The sequence below is a fragment of the Papio anubis genome, chromosome 15 (assembly GCF_008728515.1).
Source record: "Papio anubis isolate 15944 chromosome 15, Panubis1.0, whole genome shotgun sequence".
Taxonomy (NCBI): Eukaryota; Metazoa; Chordata; class Mammalia; order Primates; family Cercopithecidae; genus Papio; species Papio anubis.
The window spans coordinates 30,098,521-30,126,311 of record NC_044990.1 but is presented as its reverse complement, the minus strand read 5'-3'; the positions used below and the strand labels follow the sequence as shown (position 1 = coordinate 30,126,311).

Below are 27,791 nucleotides of genomic sequence, written 5' to 3'. Positions count from 1 at the left end.
CCTGTATCAATTAAAAATAAATAAATGCATAAGCCCCTACTTCGTGTGTGTGTGTGTGTGTGTATACCAGAAGTTTTCCAAAAGTTTCATAAGTTTTTATAAATAAGTTTATAACTTTTAACAACTACTATAACTTTAAAAACACAGCAACATAAATGAAAGGCAGATAAAAGAATCAGGTATGAAAATTAGGTCTTTTTTAGGTATGGCTGCAATGCTCCTCTTTATTATTTGTGAATAAACAATTTTGAGGCTAAAGATCATGTATAGTTTAATACTCATTATAAAGTAAGATAAACTCTACTGTTTACCCATCTGCCAAGCAAACTTTTTTAAAATAGTGCAAAGGTAAACTTAAATTCAGCCTGTGCCAAATCTCAAAGTCACACATCTGAAAGTCATGATTTTTTTCCTATGTTTATTTTTGGCCATCAAACTTCAGACCACTACACAAATGCCTGTTGCCTTTTTATCAGCTCCAATCCTTCCTTAACAAAACCATAATACGCAAAAATATTTAGTAGAGTAAAAATGAATTTTGGGGTCTTGTCTTTTCTAAGTTATGCCAGGTACCCTTTACGAGACTTTACAATTGGAGCTAAATCTTCACGGTCATCACATAACTAAACCACTTACAAGGCTGAAATGTGAACTTTTCTTAACTCCATTTTTAAATGACTCATTCTCAAGGATGTTATAACAATGCTCTGAGCTATGTACTGGGAGGAATACATTTATTTAAGGAGGAAAAAGGGTCAATTATAAGACGTATCTTGAAATAGATACACTTAGAAGTTCCATCCCCTTTTCTTCACTTAGCCTACCAGCTTTAAACAAAATATTTTATAATTTTATGATGTATCTTAGGAATTGTCAATAACATAACAACATTAGGTTTTGTTCTTGCCCTCTATTGCCTAGATGTTTTGCAATATGCTCTCAGTGCTTGAATAACATAGCAGATGAGATGCCTTGATGTCCCTGAGGACTTAAAATTTAGGCCTCTTATTATTAGAACCATTTAATGATGATGTTGAGATTTAAAATAAGAATATCCCTTTGAAAGCTATGATATGACAGACAAACCTACATACTCTGTGATAGAGCAGAGTGTTGAAATACATATTATAAATCAGGCAAAATGAAAGCAACTCACAAAAAATGTTTTAGTAGTTTCTTAACATTTGATTTATTGAAACTTCTCTAAAATAATTTTATACCTGAGAAAATAAGGCAGATCATACTTTAGAAAATACCTTATCCATGTGTGTATGCATTTTTATTTCATTTTTAAACATCTAACATGTCACCCATTTTTACTTACCCTTTCTTTGAGTAAGGGTTAGAGATAGCTAAGAGAAATAGGGCATTGCTTGCACTTTCCAGGCCCTTTTTTGTGAAAGAATATGGCAGTATTCTGTAACTGGAATTTCTGGTGGCTTCCTGCCAGGGGAGTTTGCTTAACTTGATCTGTGAAAAAGAGCAAACTACTGGATCTGAATAGGTTTCAGATTCCTTATGAAGGTGAAAATGGTCCTTAAAGTATAAAAGGATCTTGTTGGTGAGAAATAAAGAGCACTTTACCTTAAATTAAAATTTTTTATCTGCAAAAGGCTGAATGGATTAAAGGGAGACAGAAAGTAACAAGAGTGAAATGTTTAGGAGAAGCTCAAGATGAAAAAAAAATCTATTACTGTAGAATGAGGGTTCTACCTAGAAAAATATAGATGAACTGGACTAGGAGTTTAGAATAAGGCATGTAACCTAATCATTCACTAATTCAACAAATATTTGAGCAGATATTATAATAAGTAAGACTTGGTCTCAAGCTCTGCTATGCACTGGAACTGAGTATTGAACCAAGGGCTCAAGAGTCAGGAGTGGTTTTCTGAACTGGGTTTGGAACAGTGATAAGGAGTCTAGCTAGATAAGGGGATGCTGAGGATGGCAAATGGAGTTCTGGGGGAGAGGGCAATGCAGAAAGGAGAGAACTGTATTAGCAGTCAGAAAGGATATAGTTATCCTGAGAAACTACAATTTAAGCTTAGAGAAATGAGTACACATTCTATTTATGTGGGAAGGGAAGGAACATAAAACAAGTTGGGTATTACAAAGATTCTACAATGGAGATCATGAAAAACTAGAAAGAAATATAAATATGGAAGGAGTAAAGAAAACAAGTTAGAAAAGTACCATCTGAATGGTTAAGAAATTTAGGAAAAAATGGAAAGAATTAAACATGTGCATTTTATTTCAGTTATTTCTAAAATATATTTATACCCAAGCAAATTATTAGGGGGAAGGGAGGAATAGGGAGATATTTGTTAAAGGATAGAAAATTACAGCTAGACAGGAGGAATAAGTTCTAGTGTTCTATACCATGTATAGATGTAGGATGACTGTAGTGAACACTAACATAGTTTCAAATAGCTAGGAGGATATTGAATGTTCCCAACACAAAGAAATGATAAATGTTTGGGATGATGGATATGCTAATTACTCTCTCTGATCACTATAGATTATAGGGATCCAAACATCATAATGATGAATATGTACAATTACTATTTGTCAAGAAAAAATAAAATTAAACGAATTCTCCTTCATCAATGAGCCTGACTTCAAGCAGTGAGAATGTTGCCAATGAAATGATAGTGCTGACATAAGTACCATTAGAAAGAACAAGACACACGCTAAATTGGGGTAAAGCAGGTGTTGTGGCATCGGTATGAAAGAAGTGAAATTAGGCTAAATGAAATAAGTTAAAGAAAGACAAAGGTTATCTAAAATAAGCTGAATTACAGGTGATGGGAAAAATCTAAGTCAAGAAAAAATAAGCAAGAAAAAGTTCAAAAGAAAAAAGTATGTACAACTTACTGGTTGAACTATGGTGCTTAAAAACTGCAATTTGAAAAGAGAGAGAGATATATATATACACACACACATATGCATATTAATTAATTGGATAATGGAGTCAGGTATTTTAGTAATTATGTAGAAAAAATAAATCTTGCAATGAAGGGGAAAACTTTGGGTTTGAACTTTATACATTGACTGAATTCATCACTTACAGAATGAATTCAATGAACTTTTAGAATGGCTAGATTCCCTTCCTTTTTTACACATACACATACATCCACTCCTTTCCTATTTAGTTCACATTAAAGAAAATAATTAGGCAAAGGTTTTATATGAACTCTTTTGCCCACTTATTTAAAAATTTAAAAACAATGACTTACACGATTAAAGTCCAGTATAACAAAACATTGGATTGTTTTTTAGCTTTTTATCATTGTATTGACTACACACATGTATCTTGTGAGAGATGTTAGTCTAGTTGTTTTCATATCTATGAAATTCTGCTAACATTTTTTATTTATGTGTGAAAAATGATTTTAAAAATATACAAAATGACAAATAAATATTTGTCTTTTTCCTCTTGTTGCTTCACAAAATCAAGTACCCAATATAAAACTTCTGGTATTGCCAATCATGTCATCTGCAAACAGGGACAATTTGACTTCTTCTTTTCCTAACTGAATACCCTTTATTTCTTTCTCTTGCCTAATTGCCCTGGCCAGAACTTCCAACACTATATTGAATAGGAGTGGTGAGAGGGGGCACCCCTGTCTTGTGCCAGTTTTCAAAGGGAATGCTTCCAGTTTTTGCCCATTCAGTATGATATTGGCTGTGGGTTTGTCATAAATAGCTCTTATTATTTTGAGATACGTTCCATCAATACCGAATTTATTGAGAGTTTTTAGCATGAAGGGGTGTTGAATTTTGTCGAAGGCCTTTTCTGCATCTATTGAGATAATCATGTGGTTTTTGTCTTTGGTTCTGTTTATATGCTGGATTACGTTTATTGATTTGCGTATGTTGAACCAGCCTTGCATCCCAGGGATGAAGCCCACTTGATCATGGTGGATAAGCTTTTTGATGTGCTGCTGGATTTGGTTTGCCAGTATTTTACTGAGGATTTTTGCATTGATGTTCATCAGGGATATTGGTCTAAAATTCTCTTTTTGTGTGTGTGTCTCTGTCAGGCTTTGGTATCAGGATGATGTTGGCCTCGTAAAATGAGTTAGGGAGGATTCCCTCTTTTTCTATTGATTGGAATAGTTTCAGAAGGAATGGTACCAACTCCTCCTTGTACCTCTGGTAGAATTTGGCTGTGAATCCGTCTGGTCCTGACTTTTTTTGGTTGATAGGCTATTAATTACTGCCTCAATTTCAGAGCCTGCTATTGGTCTATTCAGGGATTCTACTTCTTCCTGGCTTAGTCTTGGGAGAGTGTAAGTGTCCAGGAAATTATCCATTTCTTCTAGGCTTTCTAGTTTATTTGTGTAGAGGTGTTTATGGTATTCTCTCATGGTAGTTTGTATTTCTGTGGGGTTGGTGGTGATATCCCCTTTATCATTTTTTACTGTATCTATTTGATTCTTCTCTCTTTTCTTCTTTATTAGTCTTGCTAGCGGTCTATCAATTTTGTTGATCTTTTCAAAAAACCAGCTCCTGGATTCATTGATTTTTTGGAGGGTTTTTTTGTGTCTCTATCTCCTTCAGTTCTCCTCTGATCTCAGTTATTTCTTGCCTTCTGCTAGCTTTTGAATGTGTTTGCTCTTGCTTCTCTAGTTCTTTTAATTGTGCTGTTAGGGTGTCAGTTTTAGATATTCACTGCTTTCTCTTGTGGGCATTTAGTGCTATAAATTTCCCTCTACACACTGCTTTAAATGTGTCCCAGAGATTCTGGTATGTTGTATCTTTGTTCTCATTGGTTTCAAAGAACATCTTTATTTCTGCCTTCATTTCGTTATGCACCCAGTAGTCATTCAGGAGCAGGTTGTTCAGTTTCCATGTAGTTGAGCGGTTTTGATTGAGTTTCTTAGTCCTGAGTTCTAGTTTAATTGCACTGTGGTCTGAGAGACAGTTTGTTATAATTTCTGTTCTTTTACATTTGCTGAGGAGTGCTTTACTTCCAACTATGTGGTCAATTTTGGTATAAGTGCAATGTGGTGCTGAGAAGAATGTATATTCTGTTGATTTGGGGTGGAGAGTTCTGTAGATGTCTATTAGGTCCGCTTGGTACAGAGTTGAGTTCAATTCCTGGAAATCCTTGTTAACTTTCTGTCTTGTTGATCTGTCTAATGTTGACAGTGGAGTGTTAAAGTCTCCCATTATTATTGTATGAGAGTCTAAGTCTCTTTGTAAGTCTCTAAGGACTTGCTTTATGAATCTGGGTGCTCCTGTATTTGGTGCATATGTATTTAGAATAGTTAGCTCTTCCTGATGAATTGATCCCTTTACCATTATGTAGTGGCCTTCTTTGTCTCTTTTGATCTTTGATGGTTTAAAGTCTGCTTTATCAGAGACTAGGACTGTAACCCCTGCTTTTTTTTGTTTTCCATTTGCTTGGTAGATCTTCCTCCATCCCTTTATTTTGAGCCTATGTGTATCTCTGCATGTGAGATGGGTCTCCTGAATACAGCAAACTGATGGGTCTTGACTCTTCATTCAATTTGCCAGTCTGTGTCTTTTAATTGGACCATTTAGTCCATTTACATTTAAGGTTAATATTGTTATGTGTGAACTTGATCCTGTCATTATGATATTAGCTTGTTATTTTGAATGCTAGTTGATGCAGTTTCTTCCTAGCATCGATGGACTTTACATTCTGACATGTTTTTGCAATGGCTGGTACCTGTTGTTCCTTTCCATGTTTAGTGCTTCCTTCAGGATCTCTTGTAGGGCAGGCCTGGTGGTGACAAAATCTCTAAGCATTTGCTTGTCTGTAAAGGATTTTATTTCTCCTTCACTTATGAAACTTAGTTTGGCTGGATATGAAATTCTGGGTTGAAAATTCTTTTCTTTAACAATGTTGAATATCAGCCCCCACTCTCTTCTGGCTTGGAGAGTTTCTGCTGAGAAATCTGCTGTTAGTCTAATTGGCTTCCCTTTGTGTGTAACCCGACCTTTCTCTCTGGTTGCCCTTAACATTTTTTCCTTCATTTCAACTTTGGTGAATCTGACAATTATGTGTCTTGGAGTTGCTCTTCTCGAGGAGTATCTTTGTGGCGTTCTCTGTATTTCCTGATTTGGATGTTCTCTGTATTTCCTGAATTTACTAATTTAGGGAAGTTCTCCTGGAAGATGACATCCTGTAGAGTGTTTTCCAACTTGGTTCCATTTTCCCCATCACTTTCAGGCATACCAATCAGACGTAGATTTGGTCTTTTCACATAATCCCATACTTCTTGGAGGCTTTGTTCATTTCTTTTTACTCTTTTTTTCTCCACACTTCTCTTCTTGCTTCATTTCATTCATCTGATCTTCAATCGCTGATACTCTTTCTTCCAGTTTATCGAGTCGGTTATTGAAGCTTGTGCATTTGTCATGTATTTCTTGTGTTATGGTTTTCATCTCTATCAGTTCTTTTAAGGCCTTCTCTGCATTGATTATTCTAGTTATCCATTCATCCATTCTTTTTTCAAGGTTTTTAGTTTCTTTGCACTGGTTACATAGTTCCTCCTTTAGCTCTGAGAAATTTGATCAACTGAAGCCTTCTTTTCTTAGCTCGTCAAAGTCATTCTCTGTCCAACTTTGTTCCATTGCTGGCGATGAGCTGCATTCCTTTGGAGGGGGAGATGCACTCTGATTGTTTGAATTTCCAGCTTTTCTGCACTCCTTTTTCCCCATTTTTGTGGTTTTATCTGCCTTTGGTCTTTGATGATGGTGATGTACTGATGGGGTTTTGGTGTGGGTGTCCTTTCTGTTTGTTAGTTTTCCTTCTAACAGTCAGGACCCTCAGCTATAGCTCTGTTGGAGTTTGCCTGAGGTCCACTCCAGACCCTGTTTGCCTGGGTATCAGCAGCAGAGGCTGCAGAAGATAGAATATTGCTGAACAGCGAGTGTTGCTGATTTTTGCTCTGGAAGCTTCGTCTCAGGGGTGTACCCCACCGTGTGAGGTGTGAGGTGTCAGTCTGTACCTAGTGGGGGATGTCTCCCAGTTAGGCTACTCAGGGGTCAGGGACCCACTTGAGCAGGCAGTCTGTCCGTTCTCAGATCTCAACCTCCGTGCTGAGAGATCCACTGCTCTCTTCAAAGCTGTCAGACAGGGGCATTTACCTCTGCCAAGGTTTCTGCTGCTTTTTGTTTAGCTATGCCCTGTCCCCAGAGGAGGAGTCTACAGAGGCAGGCCGGCCTCCTTGAGCTGCAGTGGGCTCCACCCCAATTCAAGCCTCCCAGCAGCTTTGTTTACCCACTTAAGACTCAGCAATGGCGGGCGCCCCTCCCCCAGCCTCGCTGCCGCCTTGCAGTTAGATCTCAGACTGCTGTGCTAGCAATGACGGTGGCTCCGTGGGCGTGGGACCCTCTGGGCCAGGTGTGGGATATAATCTCCTGGTGTGCCGTTTGCTAAGACACTTGGTAAAGTGCAGTATTAGGGTGGGAGTTACCAGATTTTCCAGGTGTTGTGTGTCTCAGTTTCTCTTGGCTAGGAAAAGGGATTCCCTTCCCCCTTGTGCTTCCCAGGTGAGGCGATGCCTCGCCCTACTTCAGCTGTCTCTGGTCAGGCTGCACCAGCTGACCAGCACCGATTGTCCGGCACTCCCCAGTGAGATGAACCTGGTACCTCAGTTGAAAATGCAGAAATCACCTGTCTTCTGTGTCACTTATGCTGGGGGCTGGAGGCTGGAGCTGTTTCTATTTGGCCATCTTGGGTGCACCTGCTTTTTTTTTTTTTTTTTAGACAGATTCACTGTGTTGCCCAGGCTGGAGTGCAGTGGCGCAATCTCCACTCACAGCAACCTCCAATTCCCAGGTTTAAAGTGATTCTCCTGCCTCAGCCTCCCGAGTAGCTGGAACTACAGGTGCTCACCACCATTCCTGGCTAATTTTTTGTATTTTTAGTAGAGACGGGGTTTCACTGTGTTAGCCAGGATGGTGTGGATCTCCTGACTTCCTGATCCACCCGCCTTAGCCTCCCAAAGTGCTGGGATTACAGGCGTGAGCCACCATGCCCAGCTAATTTTTTTGTATTTTTAGTAGAGACGGGGTTTCACCATGCTGGCCAGGCTGGTCTTAAATTCGTAACCTCAGGTGATCCACCTGCCTCAGCCTCCCAAAGAGCTAGGATTACAGACATGAGCCACCACGCCCGGGCTTTTTTAACTTTTTGACTCGCCTGTAATAACACTTAGATTAAATCACATGGCCAGGCTTGGTGTCTCATGCCTGTAATCCCAGCACTTTGGAAGACCGAGGTGGGCAGATCAGGAGGTCAGGAGACCAAGACCATCCTGGCTAAGATGGTACAACCCCGTCTCTACTAGAAATACAAAAATTAGCTGGGGGTGGTGGCTTGCACCTGTAGTCCCAGCTACTCGGGAGGCTGAGGCAGGAGAATAATTTGAACCCGGGAGGCAGAGGTTGCAGTGAGCTAAGATCATGCCACTGCACTCAAGCTTGGTGACAGAGTGAGACTCTGTCTCAAAAAGAAAGAAAAAAAGAAAAAAAGAAAAAACCAACACACACACACACACACACACACACACACACACAGCTGGATGCAGTGGCTCACACCTGTAATCCCAGCACTTTGGGAAGCTGAGGCAGGCGGATTGCTTGAGTCCAGGAGTTCGAGACCACCCTGGGCAACATGGTGAAACCCTGTCTCTACTAAACATACAAAAAATTAGCTAGGCATGGTGGTGCATGCCTGTAGTCCCAACTACTCGGCAGGCTGAGGTGGAAGAATCACCTGAGCCCAGGAAATTGAGGCTACAGTGAGGTGTGATGGCACCACATCTGCCTGGGCAACCAGAGTGAGATCCTGTCTCAAAACAAAACAAACTCCCCAAAAGAAAAAACAAACACACACACATTGTATCCCTGTACAAAAATATTTCCCTTCTTTATAGCCTTATTCTATATGCTATTTTCTATTTATTTACTTTATAAACTTGTTGCTAAAAACTAAGACACAAACACACACATTAGCCTAGGCCAGCACAAGGTCAAGATCCTGAATGTCATCATCTTCCATCTCCACATGGTGTCCTGCATGGTCTTCAGAGGCAATAACAGGCATGGAGCTGTCATCTCCCACCATAACAATGCCTTTGGATACCTCCTGCAGGAGCTGCCTGAGGTTATTTTACAGTTAACCCTTTTTTTTATAAATAGAGAAACATATTCTAAAATAATGGTAAAAAGTTTAATATACTAAATATATAAACCAGTAATAGTCATTAATGATCAAGTATTATGTACTGCACATAACTGTATGTACTTTACTTTTATATGACTGGCAGTATAGTAGGTTTGTTTACACCAATTTATCACCACAAACATATGAGTAAGCTGTTGTGCTCTGACATTACAATTGATGTCACTAGGCCTAAGAATTTTTCAGCTCCATTATAATCTTATGGAGCAGTTGTACATGTGGTGCATCCATGATGTACAATAAACAAATATTTTCCAACACATAAAACACAAGTAGAGGAAAAAGTTACTTATATTTTTAAATTTTTGAGACTATAGTGCACATTCATTATCCATTGTCCAAATGATAATCTGGTTAATCATATTAGTTTTAAAAGTTGTAGTACCAGTATTTTAGTGCCAAATGGCAGTTTCATAAAAATTTGTTCTTCTACTAAAAGTTATCTTATTACCACATCGGATTCATTGCATGTATGAAAACACTGCACAATTACTATGAAAGAAATTTGGAAACATTATCACTTATCTTTTCTAACACAATAAGAGCTCCCCATTTTTCAGCATCTACTAGATGACAGGTATAAGCCAGGAACCACACATACATTCTTTCTAATCTTGGCAACAGCCCTGCAGTGACAGAGATCACCAGTCAGTCCCACTCCCACCCAACACCTATCCTCTCCTTCCTTACTAATTCCCTGAGTTTGGTTGGAAGTGGCCATATGTGCAGCCAAAAACTACATTTCCCAGCCTCCTGTGCAAATAGAATTGCCCATGTGATATAGTTGGCCAATCAGATCAATAATTGGCCACTTAGACACAGTTCTAGAAAAATCTCTCTCTTTTTTTTTTTGAGACAAAGTTTTGCTCTTGTTGCCCAGACTAGAGTGCAATGGCCCGGTCTCGGCTCACTGCAACCTCTGTGTCCTGGGTTCAAGTGATTCTCCTGCCTCAGCCTCCCAAGTAGCTGGGATTACAGGCACCCACTGCTACACCTGGCTAATTTTTGTATGTTTAGTAGAGATGAGGTTTTCACCATGTCGGTCAGGCTAGTCTCGAACTCCTGACCTCAGGCAATCCACCCGCCTTGGCCTCCCCAAAGTGCTGGGGTTACAGGCATGAGCCAGAAAATCTCTTTTTTAAGGAAGGCCAGCTCAGCTGGTATGCTTTCTTTTCTCCTTCCTATTACTTCTACCAAACCAAATCTACAATACTTGAGGTGAATTAGGTAATTATGAGTTGACAACCACATATTGAGAATGACTGAACAAGAAAACAGAAAGCTTAATGTTCCTGATGACATTATGAAGTACACAGTGGACAGATGAGGCCTGGACTGACTACCTCAGACATATGTGATAAAAATAACACTTGTTTTTCAGGTGAACCCTTGTTATTCCCAGATGAATGCAACTCTCAATTGATTCATCTGCAAAGAAAATGTTGACTTTTAAATTAGTGTCTGACAAGAGATAACCCAGCTGGTAGAAAATAGAATAATTTGATACATAGATATCAGAAGAATTAATGATCTGATTTAAAAGTGTTTTGAGATCCTTGGATTTAAAGTGTTATATATCATGGAGAAGACATAATGTTAAGGGCTATATAAACATTTCCCTTAATTTTATTTCAATAAGTTTCTACCTTGGGCAAGTTTCTTTAACCCTAGTTCTCAGTTTACTCATTTTTAAAAAATTGGAGACAGATGGGGTCTTGCTATGTTGCCCAGGCTGGAGGGCAGTGGCTATTGACAGGTGCCATCCCACTACTGATCAGCATGGGAATTTTGACCTGCTCCATTTCCAGATTGGACCGTTTCACCCCTCCTTAGGAAACCTGGTGGTTCCCTGTCCCGAGAAGTTACCATATTAATGCCAAACAGTGCAGACACCTGCTTGGCATAGCACACTATAGCCCAGAACTCTTGTGCTCAAACAGTTCTCCTGTCTCAGCCACCTGAGTAGCTGAGACTAAAAGTGCACACCACCCTGCCTGTCCATTTACTCATTTTTAATACTAGAGAAGTGCACTCAATTATTTCTAAGATTCCTTACAGAGAAGACTATTAACATGCTGTACACATTGGCTTATCATGAAAAAACAATGATGATGATAACCTAACTTGCTCCTAAATGCATAATTCCTCATAATCTTGTGAATACAAGTGAGCCACAAATGTTCATGACACAAACTTTAGGATGTAACAATCATATTCTCCCTAAGACTTAGAGGAACAGTTTAAGAAGATATGTAATATTAGATGCAGTATTGAGGATTCACATGAAAGTGCTAAAAGAATGTGGACTTCAGTCTTTATTTTTGCTTTTCTAGATAGATTATGTTTTTATTAAAAGAATGATCAAAAGTACCATACAAAATACAACACAGGATATAGTGAAAGTTCCCTTATCCAACACTGGTATTGTGATTGGTGAAGGGAAAACGTCAATTTAAATAGAGAAATTTAAAAATGATACACATATATCTTTAATTTTAAATTTTAACTTAAACTACAAATGTATTTTATTTGCCAGCAAAATATCTGTAGATTTCTACTCACTTTTTCAAGGCTTTTGCAGTTGTTTTGCTTACACTTAATTGGGCAGTAATTTCTTTAGTGACTGACTTTTGTTTCATATTTCACTGGTTTACATATTTAACTAATTAATTTCAATAACAAGTTTAATTGGTATAAGCAGGTTTGAGAAAAAGGCAACTGACTTCAGTAGCATGAAACTTGTAGTGGAAGCAGAGGTTCACAAATGTATCAGAGGGAATTCTACTAGTTTTGAGCTACAAGCATGTGTTAAAGAACAAGAGCCAGACATGATGATTTGTACCTGTAGTCCAATTACAAGGGACGCTGAGGCAGGAGAATCACTGGACCCCAGGAGTTCGAGGCTGCAGTGAGCTATGATCATGGCATTGCACCCAAGCCTGGGCGACAGAACAAGACCCTATCTCTAAAAAGAAAAAGTAAAAAAGGAACAAGAAGCATCAGTTAATCTGGTAAATTAAGTAGATGTAATGAGAGCTCCTTATGTGCCTATCATCAGTGACAGATATTGCATAATAAGATATTAAGCTATTTTATTCACACTTTTAGAACATGGGTCTTTGGAGATTAGTGAACTGAATATTAAAATGATATTCTCACTAACATCCCCTTTAACCTTCCCATTTTCCTGTGAGCAAATTCCTGCCTTACAAGATACTTTGTTGATGGTCTCCCTGACATTTTCCTTTATGCCTGTATCTCCCTTGAATCCCGGTTCCTATAGTCATCACAGGGTTGGGAGACCTGTCCCTAACCCCCAATTCCCACAGGTGGGCCAACAATAAGTATTGTCATACTTACCCAGCATCTTGCCTCTGAATTCAGATCCAGGTTCTTGTTCCATTTTGCTTTGTGACCTTGGACTATGTTAATTAATATTGCTTAGTTTCCATTTCTTTTTCTGAAAAAGTAGGAACACTTAGCTTACAGGTGTGTTAGATTAAATGACCTTGGGGAAGCTCTAACACAAGTAGACAGTGAAGTGTCTGTTTTCTTTAATGCCATTTCCTTAATATCAGTAATATTTTGCCTTTGCCTATTACTTCCCATCACATTCCTGACACAGCGCTCTGAACCCTCACAGGCATGCTTGTTGAATCTCCTAGAGGTTGACCACCTGCTTGCCAGCGTGACATCTCTGCCCATCAAGAATTCAGATGACTCGCTTGTCCATATTATTCCCATAGCTACCAAAGCAATCTCCCTGAAGAACTTGGCTGGGTTTTTAGTCTCACTGGTTAGTGTGGGCAGCTCTCCACTTCTTACAGCTCCCTCTGCATACATCCTCTCCACCTCTGATTTCCTCTATAATTGTCATTCAACACATATTAAACATTTACTAAATACTGGTTATATTAGGGTTCTCCAGAGAAAAAAAAGCAATGAAAGATCTATCGATCTATCTATCTATCTATCTATCTATCTATCTATCTATCTATCTATCTATCTATAAATCATCCATCTGGAGGTTTATTATAAGGAATTGACTCACATGATTATGGAGACTAAATCCCAAGATTTGAAGTTGGAAAACTGGAGACCAGGAGAGTCAGTGGTATAGTTCTAGTCTTCCCCGAAGGCCTGAGAACCAGGAGAGCGGATGGTAAAGTTGCAATCTGAAGGCAAGTGGGCTCAAGGCCTGAGAAGAGCCAGTATTACAGTTTGAGCCTGAAGTCAGAAAAACACCAATGTTCCAGCTCAAAGGCAGTCAGGCAGAAAGAACTCTCTCTTACTTAGCCTTTTTGTTCTATTTAGCCCTCAACTGATTGCATGAGGTCCACCCACATTAGGAATGGCAGTTTGCTTTACTTAGTCTACAGATTCAAATGTTAATCTCATCCAGAAACACCCTCATAGACACACCAAGAATAATGTTTGAGCAAATATCTGGGTATCCTGTGATCCAGTCAAGTCAACACATAAAATTAACCATCACACTGGGAATTGTGCTAGTTACTTTGCTCGTATTCTTGTCATTATTTCTGGTCTCAGAGAAGTCATTGCTCCATCTTTCACATCCTAATGGCCCCACCTATGAAGCTATTCTTGTCATTATTTCTGGTCTCAGAGAAGTCATTGCTCCATCTTTCACATCCTAATGGCCTCACCTATGAAGCTGACCCTGTTCTCTCCTGCTCCAGAGAGCTGCCATACCAATTATACCTTTCTCACAGCCTCAGTTTTTCCTTGCTCTTTTTCTACCTAAAAACATATTCAAGTTTTTCCTTCATACTTTCTTGTGCAAAAAGAGAAGTTATATATTCTCTGACTTCATTCACTAAAACTCCTAGTGATCTAATTTACCTTATTTCTTCTGTATCTATATTCCATTAAAAAGACTTATAAAAGTCAACAATGGCTTTCTCAATCTAACAGTCTTAGTCTTTGCTTCATTTGATGTTTTGGTAAATTTTTTTTAAAAAACCTACTTGCTTTTCTAAGAGCAAAAGAGAAATTATTCTTTTCTCTTTGCTTTGACAAGTCAGGTCCCTTGTTCCATACCGTCTTCTCTGCTAATTTTTAAAGTTCCTCTTTCTTGTCCTTTTTCCTTGGGTAAACGTTCCTTATAGTATTTTGAACTCTTTTTTTTGGGGGGGGGGGGCATTTATCAAATTCCACTCCATGTTTTAGTTATTTCAATAGTATAGGCTCAAAAGGGAATCACCTAGACTTTGGCTATCTCTATCAGAAAGATTTTCCTGGTTAAAATGTTGTAACATATACATGCAAGCTTTAAGTGAATGGTTCAGAACTCTAATAATTCTCTATGCAGGCTTATGTAATTTGCAAAGCTATTAAAAAATTCTAGCTGAAACAGTTTCTCTCAAAAACTTTTGTAAACTGTTTTTCCACGGAGAATACTGCATATATAAACTGACTTAACTTTGCAGGTGAACAATCTGGCGATATGTATAAAGAGCTCTAAAAACCCATTAACAAATTCCCATTCTTGACATTCATCCTAAGGAACTAATTGGAGATGCCTTAAGTCATCCCTGACTCCTTTCTCTCAAACCCCACACTAAGCCAATAAAAACCCATTTCTCACCACCTTTACTGTTATCCCCACTGTCCAAAAGCCAACATCATTGCCCACCTGGATTACAGCAATAACCTCCTGACTTTTCCGTTTCTACCCTCTATAGTCTACTCTCACAGAATAGCCAAAATGATCAGATAGCCCTCTGTGCACAACCCTCCAATGCTCTCCTATCTCTGGGCATAGAGGCCAAATTCCACTTAGCATCAGAAGGTCCTCTTGGACTTCTTCACCTCCTACAGCTTTCCTATGAACTCCGCGTCAGCTATTCTGGCCTCCTTGCTGCTGTTCCTTAAATATGCTAGATCCACTCCAAACTCAGGGTCTTTACATGCTTCTCTTTGCCTAGAATGTTTTTCTCCAATATCCACCTGGTTTGCTGCCTCACCACCTTCAGGTATTTGATCAAATGTCATTTTCTCTTTCTTTCCTGACCATCCTATTTAAAACTATAATCCCAAGGTCCCTATATCATCACTTCTTATTCCCCATCCCTGATTTAGTTTTCTCCAGAGTACTCATCACTATTTGATGTAATGTATAGTTTACGTCCTTATTGTCTCTCTTTCCTCCTCCCCATGAGGTCAGGGACTTTGGACTGTTTGTTCACCAATGTATCTCCAACATCCAAAGCAGTAAATAGTGTTCAAAGAATAGTAGTTGAATTATTACAAATATCTATGTATAGAGCTGTCCAATGCAATGTTATTTATAAAACTAAAACATTTAGAAATTAACAAAATGTCTTGTCATAAGAGGAAAATAAATCACAATATATCTATGGGATAAATTATGCACTTATGAAAAGTCATAATTTTACAAATTATTTAATGATATGAAAAATGCTCACCTTATGCTGTGGAAAAAACAGGAAAAAAAGAATATATAATAAAACCCCACTTTTATTTAAAACATAGAGGAGGGAATATATACAAAAATGTTATTAGTGGCTATATCTGGGTAGTGAGATTAGAAGTGATATTTGTTTTTCTCTCATATATTTGTATTTGCAAATGCTTGACAATAAGTTCTTTTAAATTCAAAAAAGACAGAAAATTGTAAAGCTTTGAGGAAAAAAAATGTTTCCTCATTCATTTTCTTTTTAATCCCCTCTAATCTGAATGAATTTCTCACTCCAGTTAGAGATACAGTTTGCACATATCTTTTGGCACTGATCATATTCTGCTAGTGTTTTATATCCTTATTTCCTCTATTAGGCCATATACTTTCTGAAGGCAAAAACCATGTCTTATTTACAATTTTAGAGCCTATAAAACCTATCTCTACATTCAATAATTAGCTGAAAGAAAATGTTTTAATAGCCAGGAATAATGTATAAATGTGTAGTATTAGTTGCTTAAGGAAGCCATCAAGTTACGTAATTTTCCTAAAATGATCTGATGTCCCTCTTGACCATTTGGAAATATTTAAGGTTTAAAGCTATATTATTAATAGAATGATGACTGCAGTATAAGCATTTTTAGGTTTTGGCCCATCTTCCTGTTGCCTTTATTTATATATATTTTATTATCTGTTGATACATTATATTAAAATTTTTGATTCTGTAGTAAATTTGGAAATGGTAGATTTCAGGACACATTATGTTAGTTAGGTTAAGTTATGTTAGTTAAGCTGGCATAACAAATAGACCATGGCACAAATGGATCCAAAACATAATGACTCACATACAACAGAAGTTTATTTCTTGCTTTAAGGGTGGATGTTCCTGGTTGGCTGACAGTTTTTCTCCACATATTTAGGGTCCCAGTGCCTTCTAATTTATGGCTTCCCAGGTTATACAGCATTGTCCACTGTATGCTATTTGTATTTACAAATCTCTGCTTCCAGCATGTTAGGTTGTAAGTGTAGTGAGGGCATAGAATTGCCAGACTCAGCAAATAAAAACACAGGAAGCCCAGTCAAATTTGAATTTCAGATTATCAACACATTTGGTATACATTTTAGTATAAGTATATTCCAAATATCACACAGTATGTTTAGTATAAGTATCACATAAACATATTTATACTAAAAAATTATGTGTTTTTATCTGAAATACCAATTCAGTTGAGTCCTGTGTTTTCTCTGGCAACCCTATGAGGGTGGTGATTCCATCTATCTCAGTTACGACTGAATCCCCAGAATCTAAAACAGTACCTGACTACTATAAATAAGATCAAGAAGTATCTCAGTAACATTTAATGAATAATTGATTTTCTGTCAATCAGAACCCTTATTAGCAAAGAATACTGATTAATACTAATTAATACTAATACTGCTATTAATAAGGATTTGTATTAAGCATTAGTGAGGGATACATATTAATACTTGTTATTAATAAGAATACTTATTAAGTATCAGCAAAGAATATTTACCAACAGATAATAATTTAATATCAGCATAGCAAACTGCAAATGTTTAACTAAAGTTCATGTCTTAGTCAGTTTAGGCTGCAATTACAAAATACCATAAAACTGGCGGGCACAGTGGCTCATGCCAGTAATCCTAGCACTTTGGGAGGTCGAGGCGGGTGGATCACTTGAGGTCAGGAGTTCGAAATCAGCCTGGCCAACATGGTGAAACCCCATCTTTACTAAAAATATGAGAAAATTAGCTGGGTGTCATGGCAGGCACCTGTAATTCCAGCTACTTGGGAGGCTGAGGCAAGAGAACTGCTTGAACCTGGGAGGTGGAGGTTGCAGTGAGCCAAGATTGTGCCACTGCACTCTGGCCTGGACGACAGAGCAAGACTCTGCCGAAAACAAAACAAAACAAAACAAAACGAACAAACCATAAACCAGATTGTTTATAAAAACAAATTTATCATACTTGTGGAGACTAGGAAGTCCAAGACCAAGGTGCCGGCAGATTTACTGTCTGGTGAGGACCTGGTTTGTAGATGATGCCTTCTTGCTCTGTCCTCACGTGAGGTGAATGAGCTCCCCCAGGCCTCTTTTATAAAGGCACTAATCTCATTCATGAGGTCTCTGCCTAATCACCTCCCAAAAGTCCTGCCTCTTAATATCATCACCTTGGGGGTCAGGATTTGAACATATGAATTTTGATGGGACACAAACATTCAGACTACAGCACTTCAGTAAAATAAATAGATAAAATTGGGTTTTCCTTAGGTATCTGCACAGCTCTGTCCAGTCTCTACTGAAACATCATTGACACCCTCAGTGACACCTTTCCCTGTTCTCCATGTCTTAAACTCCAAACCTCCTCCTTCTGCAGCACTTCATTTCCTTTCCCTGCTTTATTCTTCCTTTTTAACACTTAATGTGAATATACCACATATTATACTTATTTGTCTATCTTTCTCACCAGAATGTAGACTTCATAAGGACAGGCATTATTTCCCGTTTTATTCATTGCTACATTCCCAGCTCCTACACATAGGAGACAGTCAATAAATATTTGTTAAGCAAATGACTGAATAAACATCATTTGTCCTTTAGAAATGAGTTATACATCTTATTAGAATATAGTTATCAGTAGCTTGATGATATTCACCTTACATGACACAAGATGACTTTAATCACACAATATCATGATTCTGCTTGCATCAACTCAGTTCACCAAGTCCTGTCCATTCTATCATCACAATGTCTTTGATAATCCTCTTCTCACCTTCCCTGTTGCCACTTCCTAAGTGCTTTAATGTGTTCTGTGGATTAATGCAGAAATTGTCAACTGGGCGCAGGGGCTCATGGCTGTAATCCCAGCACTTTGAGAGGCTGAGGGTGGGTCTCTTGAGTCAAGGAGTTTGAGACCAGCCTGGGCAACATGGCAAAACCCTGGCTCTACTAAAAACACAAAAATTAGCTGAGTGTGGTGGTGCATGCCTGTAATCCCAGCTACTTGGAAGGCTGAGGCACGAGAATTGCTTGAACCTGAGAGGCGGAGGTTGTAGTGAGCAGAGATTGTGCCACTGCACTCCAGGCTAGGCTAGAGTGAGATTCCACCTAAAAAAAAAAAAAAAAAAAAAAAGAAATTGTCTAACTAGTCTCCTTACCCATTGTCTTCTCATTCTCATCCATTCTCCAAATCACTACTGAATTTATCTTTCTAAAATAAGAATCTGATTATTGGGTGTGTTTTGCATTGCTATAAAAGAATACCCAAGGCTGGGTAATTTATAAAGAAAAAAGGTTTACACCGGGCACTGTGGCTCACGCCTATAATCCCAGCACTTTGGGAGGCTGAGGTAGGCAGATCACCAGAGGTCAGGAGTTCGAGACCAGCCCGGCCAACATAGTGAAACCCCATCTCTACTAAAAATACAAAATTAGCTGGGCATGGTGGCAGATGCCCATAATCTCAGCTACCTGGGAGGCTGAGGCAGGAGAATCACTTGAACCTGGGAGGCAGAGGTTGCAATGAGCCAAGATAGTGCCATTGCACTTCAGCCTGGGCGACAGAGCAAGACTCTAAATCAAAAAAAAAAAAGAAAAGAGGTTTATTTGGTGCATGGTTCTGCAGGCTGTACAAGATGCATGCATGGCATGAGCCTCTGATTTTTTTTTTTCTTTTCTATTAATCATGCCACATTTTTAATTACGTACAAAGATCTAACATGTCACCCTGGGACCAATTCACCCACTGCTCTGTTTGGCAGTCTTTTGTCTCTCTCTTCAGTAATGGTGAGGCGGATACCCTTTCCTCAGGGAAGAGAAATCCATAGTTTGGCACCCTTGCCAATAACAAAAATCTTGGAAAGTCAAGTGGTAAAGCTGTTGCCATTGGTATCTTTCATGTGAACCATGTCAAAAGATCCAGGGTGCCTCTCTCTGTTGGTGATCACACTAATTCTTCCCAGGTTAGCATCGCCAGTCACCATACACAGGTGACCAGTGTCAAATTTGATGAAATCAGTAATCTTGCCAGTCTCCAAATCAATCTGAATGGTATCATTCACCTTGATGAGAGGATCAGGGTGGCGGATGGTGTGACCATCATGAGTCACCAGATGAGGGATTCCTTTTGTGCCCACAAAGATTTTTCTCACTTTGCACAACTTGTACTTGGCCTCCTCAGGTGTAACATGATGTACAGCAAAGCGACTCTTGGTGTCATAGATCAGACGGAAATCCTCTTCTGTCTTGTCAATGCTAATGACATCCGTGAATCCAGCAGGGTAGGTTATATCAGTTCAGACCTTGCCTTCAATTTTAATAAACCGCTGCATGCAAATTTTACTTCATCTCCTGTCAGGGCATACTTAAGTCTGTTCCTTAGGAAAATGATGAGGGGGAGACACTCTCTCAACTTGTGGGGACCGGTGGATGGACAAGGAACAAACATACTGGTCAATTTATCCAGCATCCAATGCTTTGGAGTTGCTACCCGCTTCAGATGCTTCTTGGGACCACAAGCCACGGCTGCGTTAGGCAAGGAAAGAGTGAGCCGCTGCTTTTGGAAGCTTCCAATGATGATGGAAAGGGAAGGAGAGTGGTGTGTCACATGACGAGGGAGGAAGCAAGAGGGAAATGGGAGAAAAGTCCCAGGCTCTTTTTAACAACCAGATCTTGCAGAAACAAAGAGTGAGAATTCACTCAATCCTCAGACAATAGCACCGAGCCATTCATGAGGGACTTGTCCCCATGATCCAATCACCTCCACCAGACCCCACCATCAATACTGGGGATCAGATTTCACATGAGATTTGATATAGCCAAATTATATCATCAGGGTCACTCCCTGATCCCAAAACTTTTATCACCCCAATAATAAGATTCAAAATTTCTTAGTTGAGCACATGAAACCCTTCTTGACATGGCCCAGCATCCAGTCCTACCACTCTCCCACACATGTAGTTGAAGCTCTAAACTGCCCCTTCTTACCCATTCATGCATCCTCATGACTTGACTGCTCAAATATCACTTCCTTTGTGAGAGTTAGGTGCTCTATCCTCAGTGCTCACAGAGCTCTTTGTACATTCTCCTAATAACACATATTTTAATAGCTGCCAGCAATAAATGATATTTTGCCAAATCTAAGATGTACATTTCTTTCCAATATTTCTAAAATTGGAATGGCATCTTACAATCATGGCATCTTACAATGTTGTCACCAGAAGGCAGTTGTGATGTAGTTGTCTTAGCCTGAACATGTGCAAACTTCCTGGTTATTCCTGGTGGCATGACTAGACAACTGCAAACCCCTGAGATTTCAGTCAACTAATCATTTAAAAAAGGATTTAGCCGGGCGCGGTGGCTCACGCCTGTAATTCCAGCACTTTGGGAGACCAAGGAGAGCGGATCACGAGGTCAAGAGATCGAGACCATCCTAGCGAACACAGTGAAACCCCATCTCTACTAAAAATACAAAAAAAATTAGCCGGGCGTGGTGGCGGGCGCCTGTAGTCCCAGCTACTCTGGAGGCTGGGGCAGGAGAATGGCAAGAACCGGGGGGCGGAGCTTGCAGTGAGTGGAGATCGCGCCCCTGCACTCCAGCCTGGGCGACGGAGCGAGACTCTGTCTCAAAAAAAAAAAAAAAAAAAAAGAGAGAGAAAGGATTTAAATCCTGGTTGTGATCTGAAAACCCTGGTTGTGATCTGAAAACCCTTCATTGATACCTTTGAGTTGGAATAAGAAAGCACCAGCATTAAAACTCCAACAGTTTGCAACAAAAACTGTTGGACCCCAACAGTTTGCAAAAAAATACCAAAGATAATAGTGGAATATTATTTTTAAAAATGTTGCATCACTAATGCTCTTAGCAGAATTCAATACAATGTGGAAAAATTCTATGTGATAAAAAACCACTGTGTCATAGTTTAAGTAGCAGCATTTCCCTCTGGCCCCCTCCATCGTCCAAAAATAATGGTGTTTGTTACAACTCATGATCTTAAAATTGATAAAATATGGTATGTTACCTCGAACTGTCAAACAAACCTTATAAGTCATCTTATTTTATGCCTGGGGTCTGCTGACATAATATTGTATTCTCATTCTGTTTATCTGTCTTGTCTTTCCACTAGATTATAAATTCTCTGAGGACCTACCACTGTGGCTGTCACATATTAGGTGTGGAATTAATACTGGTTGAAAGAATGACTGCAATGTTTATGTTCTTCTGCTGTTCCACTTTGATTCTAATTGTCAATCTGGATATATCCATTTTCAGGGCTGATCTGGAATTGTCTGAGACTTCAACTATTACTGTAAAACACCACTCATTGGAAAGATCTAATTTCTTCTTAATAGTCATCTCTACTAGCATTTTCTTTCGAGGGCTGATATAACATTAGTATGACCAAAATTAAATTTTCTTAGATATGTATTAACTGATTACATTGGCTGCATAGTTTCACATCTAATTTTTTATGCTTAAAACTTTTATATGTTATTTGATGTTCTCAACCTCTCCATATCATTGACTAATGTGATCTCAAAGAGAGTAGTATAGCAGAACACTGAGGAAATGGTAAGACAGCCAAAAGAAACTCTGTTAGGTTACATATGAGGAACACTAAGTTCGTCTGATTATTCTGCTCAGATGGCACATCTGGATACCATAAACCAAGTCATTGGCACATAATTATTTTTAAACTGTGTTACCCTGCTTAATTGGTTTAAAATAATTTAAAAGGGCTCTGGTTGGCTCTTACAAATGAATCTAATTCATCAGTTTTAATTCTGTTAGAATAGCTTCGTTTCAACAATTTAGGTTATTATTTAAGCCAGGGTCACCATTCTTTCAAAGGTTTTCATATAATTTATTTTTCCCTTTTAAATTGAAGCAAGAGCATTAAGAAAACATTCCTTTAAAAACAGCAGCAAAGAGCAAGTTTTCTCCAATACACCTATTCTGACCATTGCTCTCTCAGAAAAATCTTTCCTAATTCTTTAGACTGCAACATTACAAGGCGTAGCACAGACTACTCTAACTAGTTTTCTCTCTACCACTGCAAGAGCTCACTGTTTCTTCAGGTGAGTCTGGTGAAATATTTGTCTTGCATTTGGAGGCCATATTTTAGAAAAATAAGGCTGAATATAATCAGCATCTTTCTAGAATCACAGATAGAAGTTGACTGAAGAAGAGATTCATGTTTTTCATCTTTTGCTCACTCCAGGACCTAAGCTCACTGAGGGAAGAGTGGGAATCTCCAGCAGTACTTGGTTTTTTCTTTTTCACCAAACATAGTTGAATTCATAAATATGCATATGATACAATTCCATTGTTAAATATATTGGTGATCACCCAGGGTATTTTTTTTTCCCTCTACTGTGCAGATTTATTTTAGGAATTCTATTTAAAAGTGCAGTTAACTCTAAGGTTTTGTGAATTTTTAAAGTTATTTACTGAGTACTACTAGATGCCAGATACATACATTATTCTTATACATTAAGCATGTGGTTCCTAATCAGAATTATGTATAAGATTCACCTGAAGAACTTTAAAGAAAAAAAAAAAGAAATGACCAAAGCCTATCTCAAATCTACTGAATTCCTTTCCTCTGGGGATGGGCACTTGGTACATTATTTTTTTAAGCCTTATGGGTGATGCTGATGTGCATTTCTTGGCTAATAACCACTGCTTTAAGCCACCATACACCAACAGCTAAACAGTCAACCAGAGTCACTAATAATAAACTTGGCTTATTTCACAACTTTGTCTAGGGACGGCTTGTCAATGCTTCCTGGTTTTTGACTGCTGCCTAGGTATGGCCTCATTTCTTCCCTATTCTGCCTCAGCGCCTCACCTTCCACTACGTCTGGACTTCTGAACTGGACATGTAATCTTTGATCTCAGAAGTCATCATCATAAGCATAGGTTCTGGTTGTGGCTGGCTCACTGAACTTGGCTTTCCTTACCTTTGCATCTAACCCTATCTCTACTACATACTTTCACTTATGACCCTAGTATGAAAACCTGCTAACACCATCGAGTCAGGGAAGAAAGAGCCCATGATGGTGATGATGGCAGTGGCCCGTCTGAAGTGGCTGCTGCCCTGACGCTGGCTACAATTCAGGAGGCATGGCTAGGGCCGTGGTGCTCCATGGAGCCAGCAAGAGCTGGGAACAGGCAGAAGCCCTGCCCCCTTCCAAGTTGGAAGAGTGGGAGTCCTGCCCTCCTGGGTGCAGCTGTAGCCACCCAGTCATGGCAGTGGATCCATTCATCTCCGCACTCTCAGGGACCAGGAAGCTCCCTGCTCCCGCCAGCTTGGAAGTGCCTGCTCCCACTGCCTGGCCTCTCCCTGTTCCCAGTACCCACTCTGATTTCAGAGCAAAGTTGTGACCGAGCCTGGCTGCTGTCGCGACCTGTCCAGGTGTGTACGTGCTTGGGGCAGCATTGACACGCAAGCCCCCTGCTGCCTCGGTCCCCTCTGGACTTTGGGCACTGATGAGCACAGGAGGGAGGCAGGCCGAGGGGGGAATAAGGGCAGCTCAGTGCAGGCCTGTAGGTACCACTCAGCATGAACAACCTGGGCGCCATGGGCACCGTGGATGGCAGGTTAACGGCAGCAGGAGCCAAACAGGCTCCTGGGCGGAAAGGGGCAGATCCCCAGTAAGGCCAGGGGCCAGGTTGCCAGTTTCATGCAAAGCAGTGAGAACTTAGGGTGCTTTCTCCATGGTTACCCATGGACCAATCAGCACACACTTCTTCCTCTCAGAAGCCCATAAAAACCCTGGACTGAGCCAGACTTGGACAGACAATGGGATGACCTGCTTGCAGACAGGAGCTACCCACTGTGGGTTTCCTCTCTGTGGAGAGCTGAGCAGATGGCAGGACGACCTGCCTGCTGAGAGGAACTACCCACTGTGGGTCTCCTCTCTGCTGAGAGCTGGACACTTACTGGGATGACCTGCCTGCAGAAGGAAGCTACCCATTACCCTCAGGTCTCCTCTGAGCCGTTCTGCTGCTCAACAAAGCACCTCTTTGCCTTGCTCACCCTCCACTTGTCTGCATACCTCATTCTTCCTGGATGTGGGACAAGAACTCGGGACCTGCGAAATGGCATGGCTGAAAGAGGTGTAACACAAACAGGGCTGAAATATGCCCCTTGCTTGCCATGTTGCGGGCAACATAACAAGGAGAGGAAAGAGAGGACGGAAGAGAGGAGAGAAGAGCTGTGGTCCTTGGGGGAGCCCAGACCTAGGAGCTCCCTGTGACACCCTCTTTGGGGTTCTGCGGCTCCTGGCATCTCCAAGCTTCCAGGTGCCACTGCATTCCCTGGCGCCAGCTGTGGAAGCTGCTTGCAGTATACCTGGTCCAGCCACAACCTTGCAGGGAGCCAGCCCCTGGAGCTTCCTGCCCTGCTGCAGCTGGCATGCCTAGCTGTGCGCAGTGGCTGGACCCCGTGCTTGCTTGCTCACACACCCCTCTCTGCTTCGCACCTGGCTTGCACTTGGCAGGTGTGGGATCCAGGCCCGGAGTATGAGCAGAGCGCAGCCTGCTGGGCCTGGGGGCAGAATGAGCCCAGCAGGCCCGACCAAAACTCGGGCAAAGGTGACATTTTTCCAGCTGGAAAAGTGACACTCCAAGGATCCTGTGACAATGACTCCACTGAAAAATGATTTCGAATAACTGTAATAATAGGTAAGGTAATTGTGGATGCATGTTAATCTTCAGTAGTCTAGTTTGATTCCTTTCAAACATTGCTTTGTACTTAGCAACCCAACTGAAAAATAAATCTCCAATTCATAAGAAAAAAAACTTCCTGAGATTGGAATAAAGGCCCTCTACTGTCTAGATCTCACCTGTGTTTCTAGATCTTGTACTATTCTACATGTACGTGATGCTCCAACCTAGCTGTAACTTCACTGTTCCTCAGGAAGCCCTCGGTAATGCTGTCCTAACTTCCTTTCTTCACATTTTCAATGTCGAGATCTTTTCACTAGCAGCTTCCCCTTCCTTTACCCGTATCCAAATCCTACCAGTCCTTTAAGACAGTGTTTCTTAAACCTGAATAATGTACAGACTCCTAAAATAAATTCTTATGATCCTGGAGAATGTTTTCAGTAGGCTGGGGACCACAGACCAGTTTGAAAAGCACAAATATAAAGAACTAAAGACCAATTGTATAAAATTATACAAATGATCACGTTGAAAGAAAAATTTTATCTTTATAATTGGTAAAATAACTTGTATTTTGCCATAGAACTCTGATTCTTATCTTCAGATCTATGATGTTTAAGAAACACTACTTTAAGGCAAAGCGGAAACATACCGACCTTGGAAAATGTTCCTGCATCACCCCAAGTTAATACATTTTTATTTTTTCTGATTTGGTGTCTAACAACTTTCTGCGTTGGAGTAGCTAGTAATATCTAGTATTTTCCTAGAAAACACAAGCTCTTTGAATACAGGGACCACATTTTATTTATTTTTTATATACACCACACCTAATACACAGTACGTCCTCAGGAAGTATTGGCTGTAAAACCTATATTCCATGCTCTTATTTTGTAGTCCAAATCTCTTTAAAATATCACACTTCTTCTATTGTCCATACTCTTATAGAAGAGTATATTACTCAAATAGCTCTGCTATAAATTAACAGTAAGTTTCAGAAGTTATCTTAAAGTTAAAACTCCAAGTCACGAAACTCAGATTTTTTAAAAGTGCCACAAAGTGTCTCTTCTGTGTCAATGTTAATAGAACCCTTTCTTTTTTTTTTTTTTTTTTTTTTTTGAGACGGAGTCTGGCTCTGTCGCCCAGGCTGGAGTGCAGTGGCCGGATCTCAGCTCACTGCAAGCTCCGCCTCCCGGGTTCACGCCATTCTCCTGCCTCAGCCTCCCGAGTAGCTGGGACTACAGGCGCCCGCCGCCTCGCCCGGCTAGTTTTTTGTATTTTTTAGTAGAGACGGGGTTTCACCGTGTTAGCCAGGATGGTCTCGATCTCCTGACCTCGTGATCCGCCCGTCTCGGCCTCCCAAAGTGCTGGGATTACAGGCTTGAGCCACCGCGCCCGGCCAGAACCCTTTCTTTAAACGATCAGTAGACAAACTAAGAATTTCCGGATAAAGAACAAACTCTGGAAAAACAGGGCTAGTGGGAGAGGCCCTATAAATACCTACCTAGTCTTACAAGTGCTGTCTCTAACTCAGCTTGTATTTAAGGCAGTTTCTTCAGTTTTTCAACTAATGTGTTTGAGAAAACTGTTTTCCTCGGACATGCAGGCGTGGACTCCTTACTTCAGGTAAGGTGACAGCAGCTTGACAGAGAATGCCTTCCCTCCCACGGCATTTGGGACGAGACTGAAGGAAAGACACAGGCGGGGTTACGGGAAACCCATGCTCTGCGCCATCTGGACAAGCTGAAGTCAGTTTTTCCGCTTTCACACGAGGTAATGGATTATGATGGGCTCAGGTCCCCTTTAGCTCTGAAACACGTATTCTATGGCTCTAGGTAAACACAGCATGAGACAGGTATTTCTCTGGTAGGATCAGTTGTATTTCCCAGAGAATAAAACGGGCAACAAACCATTTATCGATATGTGAATCGTCCCCTAGGCCCTATTTGGGGCTGGATAAAGAAAAAGGTTTGCTTCCTTTTTGGCGGGTCCTCCAACGACAGAGTTCATGGCCCGCTGCGCGTCCAACTTCCACCTCTCGTCGCTCCCCGGAGGACGAGCGAGGCTCTGGGCGAGGACAGACCCTCAACCGCACTCCCCAGAGGGAGCGCTGTGACTCGCGGAGGAGATTAGTCCCCGGTCATAAACAACCTCTCACTTCCCCTCCCCCGCGCCCGCCCGCGCCCGCCCGCGCCGGGGCGGCCCTACGAGGCCCAGGAACCTCCTCCAGCGCCCGCGAGGCCCCGAGTCCTCCTCGGAAGGGCGGCTGCGGACCTGTCCTCTTCTCCTAACCAGGTGTTTGTCCACTTTACTCAGCCCTTCTTACTCGTCCACAATACAGCCACCTCAGAGGGGGCGCTGACGCCAGCCCCTTTTTTCCTTCTCTCGACCCCAATCACCTCCAACAGCCAAAGAGAGGCCGGCGGCCCTGACGCGCAGGCTCAC

At 40.5% G+C, this 27,791-nt stretch overlaps 1 long non-coding RNA gene and 1 pseudogene across 1 annotated transcript; both read right to left on the bottom strand.

Annotated features, from left to right (window-relative positions):
• Positions 1-11,537: 11,537 nt before the first annotated feature.
• LOC108582887 lies at positions 11,538-27,782 on the bottom strand. Its single transcript, XR_004178708.1, has 5 exons — positions 27,673-27,782; positions 26,851-27,030; positions 13,275-13,450; positions 12,584-12,683; positions 11,538-12,188 (listed from the first exon to the last, which is right to left on the bottom strand). It is a non-coding gene; the product is annotated as an uncharacterized LOC108582887 (long non-coding RNA).
• On the bottom strand, positions 19,281-21,095 carry LOC101007645 (annotated as a pseudogene).
• Positions 27,783-27,791: the final 9 nt, after the last annotated feature.